A 17,135-nucleotide genomic window follows, 5' to 3' on the forward strand; every position below is an offset into this window, starting at 1 on the left:
GTCACCCAATCAGATCCAATCAGTTTTCCACGTTGACTCAACGTCATCACATTGATTTATTTGGTTTAAACACGTGGAAAACCGTAGAAAAACGTTGATTCAAACCGTTTTTGCACAGTTGGTAATCGGAAACGGAATCTCATTTTGTCTTGTTTGTTGACCCATTGCAAATGGTCAATATGCATTTATAAAAGGAATGATCTGCAATATTTAGTCAATGAGGCTTAGAGATGAGTGCAGGTGGGATATCACATTTGTAGATGTGTTGTTGTATGAAGAGAAGGCTATAACACAGCATATAAAAAAACACAGCTAAAGGGGGATGATGATATAAATAGTAGGCTGTGTTATTTTTTTTTTTACCTGTAAGTGAGTTAGTAGTAGCCTACGGTGATTAAGCTTTTTTCATATGCTGTGTTTGGAATTTGCGCCGGGGTGACGTCAGCAACAGGATGCGCGCCAGACTGGTCCCCATCGAGAGAGAAGAAAAAAAAGAACGAGAGAGAGAGAGAGAGAGAGAGAGAGAGAGACGGGACCGCGCATCTCCGTTCTCCGCTGCTGAAGCGACTGCGGGGAACCAGATGCCCTACTGTGAGCCGCTGCCTGTGGATATCGCGGATGCCAGAGCAGAATAGACCTAGTCGAGAGACAGACCCATTCACACTCAGCCAAAGCGAATAAAGAAGAGGGGTAGTGGGAGAGATAAGGAGAGGTGGTTTTACGCGTTGTCAGTGTGGTTTTCAGCTTCGGAAAAAGAGCTACTGTAAGAAGAGGAGGACTCGCAATATTGGGCACTAGAATAAGAAAAAAAACGCGTTATCCCGTTCTGCTGCTGCTGCGGCTCGTGAGCGCATTCTCTGCTCGGTTTGGAATACAATGTGTCTGCATGAGACCATGGAGATACGGAGTGGATTTATCAAAGAGCACTTCGACAGTTTATGAACAAAACTGGACCTCTCTTTTTCTACGGCATTTTGTCCCCCTTTTTCGTTGGGATTGTGTTTTGTTTTTGTGTATTTTTTCCGTTTGCATATTTTCGTTTGATTTATGGTGTTTTATGATTTCATGTCATATTTTTTTTATTTTTTAACTATTTCGGTTTTTACTTTTCATCGGTTTTGGAGGAGAGCTGGATTGACTCGTCGTGAAGATTTGTGTAGAGAAGATTCCCCGTCGCTCATGTGAATGATATTCTATCTCCCCAACTGAGACGTGCCATGGATGGAAAACTTAATTTGCATCAACGAAACCGATCGGGAAATATCCGTTACATCGAATAACTACTGCTAACAGCAATCAGGTAAGAATCCATATCACAACTTCCTTATTTCTGATTCAAGGTGAACGTAATATGTGCCGATTGTGTGTTTTATAAACGATAATCTGTACATCGGAGCTTGGCAGTAAGCGTACTTAACCTATTGACATGGTTGTGAAAGTATCCCTCATAGAAAAGCCCTTGATACATTTGTGTGAATGATGTATTTTGTGGTGAATACACAAGTTTTAATCCGTAGCATGTTAGAATTAGCCCAACGTTGACATGCGACCTTCTATCCAGCGGGTGCATCTGCGTCAGCCCTGGGAATGTCGCTAACGACTCCTGTTCTGTGAACCTGAACTGAAGTACCGGTCACGGAAAATCACAGATTGTTTATATAGCAGAAGACCCTCACATAATACGCAACAGACGCCCTTCGTTTAGCTTTGGCCCAACGCATGTGGTACTGGCCTTTCTAATCCCGGTTTATGTGAGAGTGGTGTGCTTTTGACATTTGTCTCAACCTATTCAATCAGACCTGTAACTTTGTGCAGTGTCGAAAACGCACACAGACTCGCTCTCTTCAACGCGAGTGGTGTAGGCAGGGGATGCTATTTCTTTAGAGATGTGTTGGGAATCACCGCAAGCCTTCTCCTCCTCGACACTGGGTCTGTGTGTCTTTTCACACTGCATTCACACCAATGTGTGTTCGATAGACACATGTCTCATCAAGAGATAAGGATTGTGTTGTAGGCCTATTGTTAGGCCGTTGCTATCCCCCTCTCTCCCAAGTGTGCGGTGTGAGTGCTTGTGTTAGTGCGCGCGCGCATGCATGTGTGTGTTTATAAAGCCCATTTATGGTCAATCTGGAGCCTGGTTGCCATCTCTGTTCAGCTATTACATTCACTCCTTGCCACTCCTGCCGTCTGCCAAAGATACTGGGCTTTCGGCAGTCTTCAAATATGAACATTCTATCAATAATGAGATCAGAGGATTTGATCCTGATTCGAAAACCCTCACAGCCATCATCCAATCGCGATGTTTATGCAAATTAGACTTATAGGAAAACGTTCTAACTTAATTCATGCATTTGACTGAAAACGTCATAACATTGGGCATTCTAACGTATTACATTTTATTGTAAACATAAACATTGTGTGCAGATAGAACAGAAGATTCGCCTTTATTGCATTTTTACCACCAGCCAATGTGTTCACATCACACCAGAGAAGCTCTTGCCATTCAAACTTCCCCGCCAGTTCACTGTGTGAACGCTATTGCCTATTATATTTTATATTTTGGAATTGTTCAAAATACGTGACGAAACTATATTTCTGCTTCTGGGACACGCATTGAGCAAGGCTACTGGTTCAAGAGCTATAAGAGCAATAGAGAGAGGATGGAAGAGAGAGAGAGGCCAGTGGAGATGCCAGAGAGATGCACGAATTGTGCAAGAAGGGAACAGTGAAGACAGAGATATGTAAATTATAAAATCATTCCTAGACTGGGCTATTGAATCCACCATTCGTATGGTAGCCTATATATTAGGCCTAGCCTACTAAAGTGAATTTAGGACACCACCACCTGTGCTATGCAAGCCAGAAACTAAACTCAGCAAAAAAAGAAACATCCTCTCAACTGCTTTTATTTTCAGCAAACTTAACATTTGTAAATATTTGTATGATCATAACAAGATTCAACAACTGAGACAAACACTGAACAAGTTCCACAGACATGGGACTAACAGAAATGGAATAACTTGTCCCTGAACAAAGGGGGGTCAAAATCATAAGTAACAGTCAGTATCTGGTGTGGCCACCAGCTGCATTAAGTACTGCAGTGCATCTCCTCCTTGTGGACTGCACCAGATTTGCCAGTTCTTGCTGTTAGATGTTACCTCACTCTTCCACCAAGGCACCTGCAAGTTGCCGGACATTTCTGAGGGGAATAGCCCTAGCCCTCACCCTCCGATCCAACAGGTCCCAGATGTGCTCAATGGGATTGAGATCCAGGCTCTTCGCTGGCCATGGCAGAACACTGACATTCCTGTCTTGCAGGCCTCAAGCCCCCAGTCAAGCCTCTCTCAGCTTATTGCAGACAGTCTAAGCACCGATGGAGGGATTGTGCGTTCCTGGTGTAACTCGGGCAGTTGTTGTCGCCATCCTGTACCTGTCCCGCAAGTGTGATGTTCGGATGTACCAATCTTGTGCAGGGGATGTTACACGTGGTCTGCCACTGCGATGCCGATCAGCTGCCCATGCTGTCTCCCTGTAGCGCTGTCTTAGGCGTCTCACAGTACGGACATTGCAATTTATTGCCCTGGCCACATCTGCAGTCGTCATGCCTCCTTGAAGCATGCCTAAGGCACATTCACACAGATGAGCAGGGACCCTGGGCATCTTTCTTTTGGTGTCCGTAGAAAGGCCTCTTTAGTGTCATACGTTTTTATAACTGTTACCTTAATTGCCTACAGTCTTTAAGCTGTTAATGTCTTAAGAACCGTTCCACAGGTGCATGTTCATTAATTGTTTATGGTTCATTCCCTCCGCAAGACAATCAAACAAGCTAAGCGTCAGTATAGAGACAAAGGAGAGTCGCAATTCAACGGCTCAGACATTAGAGGTATGTGGCAGGGTCTACAGTCAATCACAGACTATAAAAGGAAAACAGTTCCCGTCGCAGACCAGGATGTCTTGCTCCCAGACAGACTAAACAACTTCTTTGCTTGCTTTGAGGACAATACAGTGCCACTGACATGGCCCGCTACCAAAACCTGCGGGCTCTCCTTCACTGCAGCCGACGTGAGCAAAACATTTAAACGTGTCAACCCTCGCAAGGCTGCAGGCCCAGACGGCATCCCCAGCCGCATCCTTAGAGCATGAGCAGACTAGCTGGCTGGTGTGTTTACGGACATATTCAATCAATCTTTATCCCAGTCTGCTGTCCCAACATGCTTCAAGAGGTCCACCGTAGGTTCCTGTTCCCAAAAAAGCGAAGGTAACTGAGCTAAATGACTACCGCCCTGTAGCACTTACTTCCGTCATCATGAAGTGCTTTGAGAGACTAGCCAAGGAACATTTCACCTCCACCCTACCTGACACCCTAGACCAACTCCAATTTGCTTACCGCCCCAATAGGTCCACAGACGATGCAATCACACTGCAGACTGCCCTAACCCATCTGGACAAGAGGAATACCTATGTGAGAATGCTGTTCATAGACTACAGCTCAGCATTTATTATTATTACTATTATTTGACCATGCTGGTCATTTATGAACATTTGAACATCTTGGCCATGTTCTGTTATAATCTCCACCCGGCACAGCCAGAAGAGGACTGGCCACCCCTTATAGCCTGGTTCTTCTCTAGGTTTCTTCGTAGGTTTTGGCCTTTCTAGGGAGTTTTTCCTAGCCAACGTGCTTCAATACCTGCATTCCTTGCTGTTTGGAGTTTTAGGCTGGGTTTCTGTACAGCACTTTGAGATATCAGCTGATGTACGAAGGGCTATATAAATACATTTGATTTGATTTAACACCATAGTACCCTCCAAACTTGTCATCAAGCTCGAGACCCTGGGATTCGACCCCGCCTTGTGCAACTGGGTCCTGGACTTCCTGACGGGCCGCCCCCAGGTGGTGAGGGTAGGTCAAAAATCTCCACCCCGCTGATCCTCAACACTGGGGCCCCAGAAGGGTGCGTTCTCAGCCCTCTCCTGTACTCCCTGTTCACCCACGACTGCGTGGCCATGCACGCCTCCAACTCAATCATCAAGTTTGCAGAAAACACTACGGTGGTAGGCTTGATTACCAACAACGACGAGACGGCCTACAGGGATGAGGCGAGGGCCCTTGAAGTGTGGTGTCAGGAAAATAACCTCACACTCAGCGTCAACAAAACAAATTAGATGATCGTGGACATCAGGATACCGCAGAGGGAGCACCCCGCTATCCACATCGATGGGACAGTAGTGGAGAGGGTATAAAGATTTAAGTTTCTCTGCGTACACATCACGGACAAACTGAAATGGTCCAACCACACAGACAGCATGGTGAAGAAGGCGTAGCAGCGCCTCTTCAACCTCAAGAGGCTGAAGAAATTTGGGTTGTCAACAAAAACACTCACAAACTTCTACAGATGCACAATCGAGAGCATCCTGTCGGTCTGTATCACCGCCTGGTACAGCAACTGCTCCGCCCATAACCGTAAGGCTCTCCAGAGGGTAGTGAGGTCTGCACAATGCATCACCGGGGGCAAACTACCTCCCCTCTAGGACACCTACAACACCCGATGTCACAGGAAGGCCAAAATTATCATCAAGGACAACAACCACCCAAGCCACTGCCTGTTCACCCTGCTAACATCCAGAAGGTGAGGTCAGAATAGGTGCATCAAAGCAGAGACCGAAAGACTGAAAAACAGCTTCTATCTCATCTCATATGTATATACTGTACTCTATACCATCTACTGCATCTTGCCATCTTGATGTAATGTATCACTAGCCACTTTAAACAATGCCACTTTTATATGTTTACATACCCTACATTACTCATCTCAAATGTATATACTGTTTTTAAACACTTTACAATGAAGATCTGTAAAGTTATTTGGATGTTTACCAATTATCTTTGAAAGACAGGGTCCTGAAAAAGAGACATTTTCTTTTTTTTGCTGAGTTTAGGTTTCCATTCAATTGGCGACAGATTTTCATGTGAATATTCTAAAATCTGCATAAAAACAATATGCACATATTCCCACCAGAGATGTTTCCATGAAATGGACTTGTTGCTGAAAAAAGCCTGTGCATCATGATCTGCCCATAAAAATACCTTTGCAGTTAAATTCCCATGTACTGAATAACAAATACACATTATTTCGGTTTCTATCGCATTTTCAACTCCGTTGAAGGTTTTGTCACAATATTTTTGCCTTTTAGGCGAATGTGCCCACTCGGTCTTGGCATGTGTGCTCCACCTGACAGCTCACAGATACAGCCCCTACACGATGACATTATTATGGATACAAGATTGATTATTTTTATTTGACAAATGGCAGCCAAGCATCGATCATCATGTCACCAGAATAAGACCCTCGATATCTATTAGAATGGAGCACTTTCATCAACCTGTGAAGTTCATCATAACTTAGTTCTTCTGTAGGCTAATAAAGTCCGTGCTTAATTTGTAAATCGGGAGGTGGTGGAACAAAAAGTGAGTGGGAGAGGGGGGTCACCTGGGGAGCTCTGAAGTACCAGAATGCATTGCATGCATATCATAGCATTTGCGTAGTGACAGAGCAGTAGAGTAGAGGCACTTCGAGAATTTGCACACATGGGTGTTTTTTTGTAGCCCAGGGTCAGGGAAAAATGTGGACTTTTATAAACGCATTTCCTGCAATTTTACATAATTTTACATGACTGGAAACTTTGGCAGAATCTGTTTTAACACCGCATAAATGATGGAAATGACAGGCTACATTGACGCTGACAACCTGAGAATGTGAGATCAATAAAAACAACCTTGTGTGGAGACATATTGTAGGCTACAATATGAGGAGGAAATTATAGTCCTAAAAAATGCTTTCCAGTTTCACTGACTCACCCAATGATGTGCAGCTCAATCACTAGATGATGGCTCATGCATTTTCTCTCTTGTTTTATTTTGGAAAACAGTATTTGGAAGTTGGTCAAATAGCCTACAGCAGAGAGTTTAGAGTATTCTCTTTTCAGCCCTTTTCAGTCCTTTGCTTTCCAACTGGTGTTTTCCCCAGGCAGGTCACCCTTGATACAAGTCAGAAATCGACATCCATCCATGTCTGAGGAGGTCAGGAGATGATGTGGTAACCGGCCACTAGGGGCAACAGTGAGCACCTTTACCTTCAAGTAGGTTTCAGTTTAGCTAGGGTATTGTGGATGGTGCATCTGATTCCACTGGTTGCAAGTTCGAATACAGTAAAATAAAGTGGTTTTGATATTTTTGTTTTAAGCCTATCCCCAACCTTAACCCTTACCTGAACTATTCAGAGTTAATGCCTAACCTTAGCAAGTCAGAGTTAATGCCTAAACTTAACCTTAAACAAATTTGGAACAACTTCAAAATTAGAAATTTTAGAAAAACGGATGAATGTCTAATTCTGATGTGATACTTTGAGAGCTTGTAGCTTTTGTATTTGTATTTGAAATATTTCAAAGGCCTGTTTTGTCTGAATGCTGTTCACTGACAGACTGTAGTCTATGTTATTGTGTTACGCACAACCCACAGCTAGACTATTTAAAAAAAAAGAAGCTATTATTCCTCTGAGGCTAAATTAAAGTCATTCTTATGGTGTAGTACTCTATTCTGAAGTATTCCTTTCTTTCTGAATAGACAGCAGTAATTCTATAACTTTAGCAAATTTATTTTAATTTATCAGGGGTGCTGCAGAACCCTTAGTGTGGCTATGATTCTGTAAGGAAATAATTTATGAAGTGCAACACTGGAGAGATGAGAGTTGCAGGCTCATGTCTATCACAGCAGAGAGAGGAGGAGATCATAGAAAGTGAATGTCATTCTAGTTCTGTGAGAGATACAGGCGCTCTTCTCACACAGCCACTGCAACACTTTGGTCTCAAACATAGGTTATAATGTTGTACAAACCATAAGCCAGGGCCAGCCCAACCAGAATCAAATCTTAGAATATCAGGCCTGGGATGAAAATCAACTTTTTCACATTTCATTCTGCACTGAATAAAGTGCATGTTTTCTAGAGTTGTAGTGGGAGTGGGAGGAACACACAACCTATCATCGCATGACTCCAACTTTACTTCTGTATGATGGTTATTATACACTGTATCAATATTTGTGCATAAAGGCGTTACCGCCAGCATTTCTTACATAATACATTTTACCAACACAAAAAGACCCCACCTTGTCTTGCATTTTTTATTTTGTTGACATTTGGAAAGGTTAATGACAACTTTGCTGTTTTCATCAGGCTTGTCGTGACATTTTTTATCCAACGTACTTTACTCGCATAAAAAGTTTGGATTGAAACCTGCTTAGAGACAAACAAAATGTTTTGTTTGTGTCACGCCCTGACCATAGAGAGCCTTTGTTTCTCTATGGTGAAGTAGGTCAGGCCGTGACTGGGGGTGATCTAGTTGATTTACTTCTATGTGGTGATCTACGTTTATTTTCCATGTTGGTGATTGTGTATGATTCCCAATTAGAGGCAGCTGGTAATCGTTGTCTCTAATTGGGGATCATATTTAAGTAGCTGTTTTTCCCACCTGTGTTTGTGGGATATTGTTTGTGTTGGTGCATGTGCACCACGTTTCGTTCGTTCTTTCTTTCTTTCTTTCTTTCTTGTTTTGTTTTGCTTAAGTTTTACTTAGAAATAAAGATGTGGAACTCAACCTCCACTGTTCCTTGGTCCTTCTCTACACACGGTCGTGACAGAATATCCCACCACAACGGGACCAAGTAACGTGCCCGGGAGGAGATGGCATCCTGGTCTTTGGAGGAGATAGAGAATATCCTGGACTTGGGAGGAAGTCTTGGCAAGACACGAAAGCCTGCTGTGGAAACAGACGACAGGAGAGAAGGGAGGACAGCGACGACGCCGGGGTTCATGGCCACATAAAAAAGCCCTAAAAACAGCCCGAAAATATTTTGGGGGGGCACAAAGGGTGGTCGGCGGAGCCAAGGATTGAACCAGAGCCAGTCTGGGAGAAGAGGGAGAAACTGGAGGAGAGTGAACAGAGAGAGTCAGAGACCGTCAGTAAGTGGATGGAGGTATTGGAGGAGAAAGAGAGAAGAGAGTTGTTGAGTTGGTGGAAGATGCACAACATTTGCCCTAAAGAGCGAGTAATCAGTTTAATGCCACCTGAGTCAGCTCCCCATACTAATCCTGAGGAGCGTGCTATTAGTCTGGTGAAATCTGTGCTGGCTTTACGCATCAGGTCTCCAGTACGCATCCACAGCCCAGTAAGTCCTGTGCCAGCTCTCCACACTCGCCTTGAGGAGCGTGTCATTTGTCCGGTGACATGTGTGCCGGTTCTACGCACCAGGTCTCCAGTGCGCCTCCACAGCCCAGTACATCCTGTGCCAGCTCCTCCCACTCATCGTGCGAAGTGTGTCATCGAACCGGTACCATTGATGCTGTCTATACGCAGCAGGTCTCCAGTACGTCTCCACAGCCCAGTACGTCCTGTGCCAGCTCCACGCACCAGGATTCCAGTGTGCCTTCCCAGTCCGGTACGTCCTGTCCCTACTTCCCGCACTCGCCCTGAAGTGCATGTCTCCAGTCCGGTACCACCTGTGCCAGCTCCACGCACCAGGCCTCCAGTGCGTTTCCCCAGTCCGGTACGTCCTGTGCCCCCTCGCCGCACTCGCCATGAAGTGCGTGTCACCAGTATGGTGCCACCTGTACCGGCCCCACGCATCAGGCCTTCACAGTCCAGAACTTCCAGTGACAATTCCCAGTCCAGAGCTTCCGGCGACGGTCCCCAGACCAGAGCTTCCGGCGACGGTCCCCAGTCCAGAGCTTCTGGCGACGGTCCCCAGTCCAGAGCTTCCGGCGACGGTCCCCAGTCCAGAGCTTCCGGCGACGGTCCCCAGTCCAGAGCTTCCGGCGACGGTCCCCAGTCCAGAACTTCCGGCGACGGTCCCCAGTCCAGAGCTTCCGGCGACGGTCCCCAGTCCAGAGCTTCCGGCGACGGTCCCCAGTCCAGAGCTTCCGGCGACGGTCCACAGTCCGGAACCTCCTGAGACGGGCCACAGTCCGGAACCTCCTGAGACGGTCCACAGTCCGGAACCTCCTGAGACGGTCCACAGTCCGGAACCTCCTGTGACGGTCCACATCCCGGAACCTCCAGCGACAGTCAAAGGTCCGGAACCTTCAGCGAGGGTCAACGGTCTGGAGCTTCCAAACACAGCGTCCAGTCCGTTCCATGGCAGGAGCCTTCCTCTGCGCCGATGCCCAGCCAGGGTTCATCGGCCCGCACCAGAGCCACCACCGAAAGATGGTGGATCCGCGAGCTGAGCGGGTACTTCGTCCCGCACCAGAGCCGCCACCGACACTAATCACCCCCCCCTACCCTCCCTATTTGGGGAAGTAAACTTGGAGTAACACGATGATATGGGGTGTGTGGTCCTCCCACTACGACTTGGGAAATCATGCAGTTTGTTACGCTACAGATGAAATCCATTTTGCACAGTGATGAGCTTGATGCTTCTTACCAACAGTGGTGGAGAAGTACCTAATTGTCAAACTTGAGAAAAAGTTAAGATATCCGAATAGAAAATGACTCAAGTAAAAGTGAAAGTAATTTTCTTTATGCAGATTTTAGAATATTCATATGAATATTTGGCATCCATTAGATGTATACATAGCTAATAAATTGGGGGGAAAAATTAAGAATTACAAGGGGCAGTTTGTAAAAACGAATGTCCATTCAGAAAGTTTACTAAAGTAGCCTGTCTGGACTCCATCTCTGGACTCCATCTCTAAAAGGCAGTGTAGCACTTATTTCTCAATGCCAGAAACACATATAATAATAACTTAGAGCACCTCAAGAAAACACTCCCAAATTACGTTTTTTTTAAATAATTTGTTATTATATTGTAATGTTGTTCTTAAAGGATGAGGTTTTGAGGTTCTCTCTAAATCAGCTCTAACTTCGGAAACATTCCCACAACGCCCTGTGGTCAGCGTCACAGTGTATGAAAAACAAATAAAAAGTGGGATACATTTGTGAAAATGAGGTGGGCGAATTGGGCCTTTACTTGTCAATCTGTGCGGCACATTTCATCCCTGAGAACTTCCACGGCGGTCAACAATGGAAGGAGGGCTTCAGCAAGAAGATGATTCTCAAAGTGAATGCTGTCCCAATCATTAACATGGCTTGTAAAACATCTCAAAGAACCAGCTGCACCAGCGGAGACCGCAAGCATTATCACTGCCATGGAAGCAAACAGGTAAAAAGTGAAAGAGATAGCTACCGTATTTAGCTCACGTCTTACATCTAAATAACACTGAGAAAACTAACCAAATGTTCTGCCAGCTGTTGGTAGCTAACTGCTGATGGTGTCATAGATAGTACAAGCCTATGGGAAAGCGTTGTTTTCAAGGTGTTTGTGGGGGCTCTGCATTGCGGTTATTTGATCATTCTGTGGCTCTGGGGGAGTTTTCTATACATTCTGCCGAGTGTGAGCTAAACTGAAATCCGATTGTGGATTGGGTGACATTTTGGAGAAGCCCAGGAGCAATGCTTGATTTGGAAGGGTGGATTGTAGATTTTGGTCCATAGGAAAGTTTATTTTTGGATCAGATGATTTATGTGGTCACAGTTGCTTCTTGTTGAAGAGACAGAAGATAACATTTGCTTGCTATAGCTAGCTATCCTCTTCCTCCATTTCTGAATGAATTTGTGGCATTTTTTTCTTGCTGGCAAAAGAAGTGAGCTAGCTTTTGTTTGTATATTGCCATATGTCAATATCATAGCCAAGTATGTCACTGAAATGGGCTAGTAAATATCCTAAACCTAACCAGTTAGACAGTGATAGCCACAAGCTAAAACCGGGGAGAGAGGGAGGAGAGAATTCACGTTCTGTTTCATTTGCTGCTGGAAACTTTATGAAATTAGATTTCTATTCTATAAAGATTGTAATTGTGTCAACATATTGTGAGTATTGTTTATTGTTGCTCTCAAAATTCTAATTATATATCTTACCAAAGTTGCACGCACCCTAAGTTCCATAATGTTCTCATAGAAAATATTAATGTTGCTTTCAACTGCCAATCAGCAACTGCGTTGTAAATCCAGCTGCATATTGAATGTTGAGATTCCTGAAAGGCCAGTCTCTTTGGCAAATGACAGGAATGGCAAGGAGTGGAATTTTTGCTGAAAAGACTGGTACCCAGACAAGTCTGCAGTGGCCCTACAGCATATAGTCAGAGCATTCATACTTCTTGCGCTTCTGGGAGCACAGCAGAGCGGAGTGTGTCATGGACATCCAATAAGTAGGTTTGCACAACTTAAAAACGCACAACGTGCAGTGATTCAGGGCTAAAAGAAAAGACAAGACAAGACCTTAACTTTTTTGAAATGTTGGAGTCGGTTTCCCGGTACTTAACATAGGAGCTCAGCCAAAATATCACAAAGTAAAAAGGCAGCACCGTTTTGTTTTTGCTTAACGAGCTTGTCCCACAACTGCCTCCACTTCCTGTGGCAAGCTTCCCCTTTCATAGATGCGGTACAGAGGTCAATGGAACTCGACTTACTCAATGGAAATGCCATGGAAATGCGTGGGAGAAAGAGGCCGTGGGGGAAAGATCCCAAATTGCCTAATTACCCCCCAGCAAAATGAGCCTACATTTACATATTTACATGTGTATTTCACACTATTTTGAAGTAAAAAATTGGATGTCAAACCCATACATGTTCATGTCGTTTTCATCAATCAACTGCATTACAGTTAAACATGACTTTGACTACCACCTGTATGCTTGCTATGCTACCACCTTATACCAACGATAGATAGCATTTAGCAGTCACTTTTTCTAAACCTGAAAAGGGACAACTTCTAAATGTTATGCAGCGAAATATATCCAAATCGGACAGCAGTCACCACATTGTGGGCCTGTTACAATACATCAATCATGACAGACTAAGGAATATCCACTTTGTTAGATCAAATTTATTGAATTTGCACCAACTCAGCGTCCCCCAAGGTCTGCGTTCTATTGACCTCTTTACTGCATCTATCCCCATTACCTCCCGATCTCTTTCCAGGAGTTCAAACAATTTTTTGAGTCTTAGAAATCCCTACACGAGGTATCATAAAAATGTGTATTTGCAAACTTGTTGTGATAGCCTTTTGTAGAAGTTCTCCATGTTTCTTTTAAATTACGTTAAGGAAGTTTATAAAGGATGTACCACCTCCACCTACCGTCAAGCTATGATGTCTATTATGTCAATGCGGAGATATACAGAGCTATGTGGACCCCTCTGCATTGTTGCAGCATTAGGGAGGAGCAAGGCATCGCCGTATGGTTCCTCCTCACTGCATTGCCAGATCAATCATAAGTCACATTTAGTGTATTCTCCTGTGGAACACGAACAAAGGATGTGTCATTCCTTCGGTCCAAAAGTCCCAGTCTGTATGAAATAGAACGCTGGTTACACAATTGGCTCATAGCAAAAACTTTAGCAGTTTCAAATGCAGTTTTCTTGTTGTCTGCTTGTTGTAGTCAATTACAAAACTACATTTAAGAAAAGTGCAACCTGTCTAAAGATTACTTCAACGTGCCTGCTCCCAAACATTCCACTACTTCAAAATGCATAATATCGTAGGGCTTCCCTCAAGCCCCTTTTCATGATGGCGCTAGCAGCCACGTGAGTGAGTGTTAGCTAGTTACCAACCGGAAAGTGACCAACGACACAAACAAATGGACTATAAAGTTACAAGTAGTGAGTGGAGTTACTTTACAAAACAAGTTAATTGTCTTACCTGTGATTAAATGTTTTCCACACTCATAGCTATGTGTATCCTACTTGGACACCGGGTCCCCACAATTTCCCGCTCTTTCAAACCAAATAGCCTGCACTTCAATCACAGGGATCTTCTCACAGGCTCTATTTCCCTACTTGGGAGAATTGTGAATCGTAGGCCGAGATTTTTGACCTGGTTACATTGAACATCACAGCAGCTTTTCAGCTTGTTTTGATAGTTCTGTATCTGTACAAAGTTGTCATGTTTTTACAATGGGGGACAATGGGAAAGAAAATTTGTTTTCCTCAATTTATGGCGTGTTCGAGGGGTATTCCTTCATATGACATGAATACTGATGTGGAGTATGGGGTGGCATTATTAGACTGAATGATTTCGTGAATCGCCAGCACAGTAGACTACACTAGACCACTATAGTAATGGCTGCTCTTAGTAATGGTTGGAACGGAGTCAATGGAATGGTGTCAAACACATCACACACATGGTTTCCATGTGTTTGATGCCATTCCATTCACTCCATTTCAGCCAATGGAGGCTGCTCCGGAACAGAGCAAATGGAATGGCATCAAACACATGGAAACCATTTTACCATTCCACCTATTCCAGTTATTATCACGAGCCCATTCTCCCCAATTAAGATGACACCAACCTCCTGTGATTTCTGCCGTTATGAGCCAACCTCCCCCACCAGACTCCTGTGGTAGGCTACTGTAAACCATTGCATCTTGGGAAGTGTTATAGGATTTTGCTTTGGCGCCCGCTGTAGACATGCCTTGACAGCAGTTAAATAATTACCTGCTTCAGCAGTTGATTTTTGTTGCAACTTTCTTTGTCTTCACTCCATTTTTTCCCAAAACGACGGCATGACGTTGCTGGTCCCAAGGTGTGTTGCTTGCCATTACCGACGCAAGCAGGTGGCTCCCGTGACACTGAACGGTGCCGACAAGCGGGACGCAGTGGCGGCAATGTGAGGAGCCTCCGAGTGCTCGCTCTTCTTCTCCCATCTGTTGAAAGTGCCTCTTCTTGTGTTCCTCCACATACGCACTGCCTAAAAACTATTTCCGTTAGTTTTTCAGCCCATCCGTTGAATAATATAACGTAACACAAGACTTGCCTCAACCTCATTTATTCTATTCATAACGGCATTCGGCCTACATGCCATCTGTGTGGTAAATAGGGAGGCTTGAAAATTATATCCTCTGTCTTGTATGAGGGATTGACGTGCTGTTTGTGTGCCTTGGTGTCCAGAGAAGAAAGCTGTTGTCCCTCCTTCACTACTACATGTGTGTGCACTAGGTTGTGTATGTGTGTGTGGTGCATATGGTCCAGTGGCCATGCAACAGCTTGGTCTTCCCTGGATCAGTGCACCCTGGCCAGGCCACTGTTCCACCATCACCCCCTCCTCTATCCATCTCCTGGCTCCTATCACCCGTCCTTCAATCTCTTCTTTTCCTCCATCTCCCCATCCCTTAGTCCTTCACCCCTCAATCTTCCTTACCCCCCCATTCAACTTTGAGCGAGGCTTAGTGCGTTGTCAACCCTCTGAACAAAGTTAATCCACTTGCTGACTAACCCAAAACTCAAAACTCCCATTATCCTCTGCGACCCAGCTTTACCCAAGGCTCAACATTGCTTCAGGAAAGATGGCTTCCTAAAAAAACTAGGATGGCAGCAAATGTAGGTAATTATAACTTCATAACGAATCAACCCAAACATTTGCATTTGAAAGGAACATGTTAGTTAATGTAGAGACAAAATTATTATGTATATTGTTTTTTTCATGAAGTTGATTTGTGAAATTCGCTATTTAACAAGCTAGCTGTATAGCTAACAGCCAGCTGGCTATACATTTAGCATGCTGTGTGGGCATTTGACATTTGCATGAATTGTAATTTGTGTTCTTTAATGTTTTAGGGACTCCTGAACCAGCAAACCAGGCAGTCATCTTGTGAAACCCAGTGGATGTGCAGAATCTAGTTAAAGGTAGAATCAGCGAAATGACGTAGCCAAGAGCAGCGCAGGAGATATTGAGATGAGCGAGATGCAACACTTCGCTATCACACAGTCATGCACAGTATCTGCGCATGTGCACGGATTTGTTTCACACTGTGTACTGCTTGGTAGCCAGGGAGCCACAACATCGGAGAAGTTGAGCCTCGTGCCTCCACACTCTTAGTTGTTGCGGAAATTGCCTTGTCATTGTTCTTTATTGTAGTAACATTAATGCATATATTGTCATGCAATGCAGCTGAAGTAAGATAGCAAACTATTTTCTTGATTATTTTGTAGTGGTACACTCTCAGAAAAAAAGGTGCCATCTAGAACCTATCAGGGTTCTTTGGCTGTCCCCATAGGTTAAAGGCCCCTTTTTTGGTTCCAAGTAGAACCCTTTTGATTTCCATGTAGAACCCTTTCCACAGAGGGTTCTACATGGAACCCAAAAGAGTTCTACTTGGAACCAAAAAGGGGTCTACCTTGAACCAAAAATGGTAATCCTATGGACACAGCCGAAGAACCATTTTGGAATAATGTTTTCTAAGATATGTGGTGCAGGATAAAATGACTTGTTTTTCTATGGATTTGTAGCTATGTAGCTGATCTGTGTATTGAAGTATGGACCCTAAAACGTTTGTTATAAATATTAGTCCAGATAAAGCATTTCAATTGATCTACAATGCTTCCACTGATTAATTATTTTGCAGAAAACACTGAGTGAAGGAAATGGGACTGTTAAATGTCAAACTGCTACTGTATTATGGAATGAAAGTCCTGCTTCAGTAGTCTACTACTCCACATTGAACCACAGCCAGAGGATTGGTACATTATGATCACATAGTTGTTTTGCTGTTCTCATTTGTTGCTCATATGGTAAGTACGTATTTGTTGCATGAGAAATATAAGGAAAGCTATTACTTCCGCCAGCACAGGCAATGTTGTCAATGAATTGCGTGGTAGGCTATCTGTTGGCGGCTTCAGATGTGAGCGGCTGATGTAGTGATGTCCCATTCCCTAGGGTTATTTACATCTCCCTACCACTAGTTGCTCTGATTTCAAGTGCCACTCGCCACAGAGGAACTCTTAAAAATAAGGAGAGCTAAGGGGGGGGTATTGGGATTGGATGTCCCTCCTTTCTCCTTTCTCTGTCACTCCCTGACTGTGTTCAACATTGCGTGTGTGTGTGTGTGTGTGTGGTCATGTCTGAGCTCTCTCTCTGCTGTGTTAAGGCTGATATTTTAATTCTGTCTGGGCAGGGCTGTCAGGAGGGATCTGATTGGCTGGCTGGGTCCTACTGAGCAACACACACAGACCAACAGGCTTAACAGACTCATCATTGCATCTACAGGCTCCCCTGTCGGAACACTTCTCATCAGAACACACACTACAG

The 17,135-nt window shown here is 44.3% G+C and overlaps 1 protein-coding gene across 1 annotated transcript in view; it reads left to right on the forward strand.

The window, feature by feature from the left end:
* The first annotated feature begins 535 nt into the window (after positions 1-535).
* Positions 536-17,135, forward strand: part of LOC110496862 (adhesion G protein-coupled receptor B2) — a 472,722-nt gene continuing 456,122 nt past the window's right edge. The window contains exon 1 of the mRNA XM_036953306.1: positions 536-1,300. The gene's annotated coding sequence lies outside the window, so the exon portion shown is untranslated. The remainder of the gene's footprint in view (positions 1,301-17,135) is intronic.

Source organism: Oncorhynchus mykiss, chromosome 18, assembly GCF_013265735.2.
Source record: "Oncorhynchus mykiss isolate Arlee chromosome 18, USDA_OmykA_1.1, whole genome shotgun sequence".
Taxonomy (NCBI): domain Eukaryota; kingdom Metazoa; phylum Chordata; class Actinopteri; order Salmoniformes; family Salmonidae; genus Oncorhynchus; species Oncorhynchus mykiss.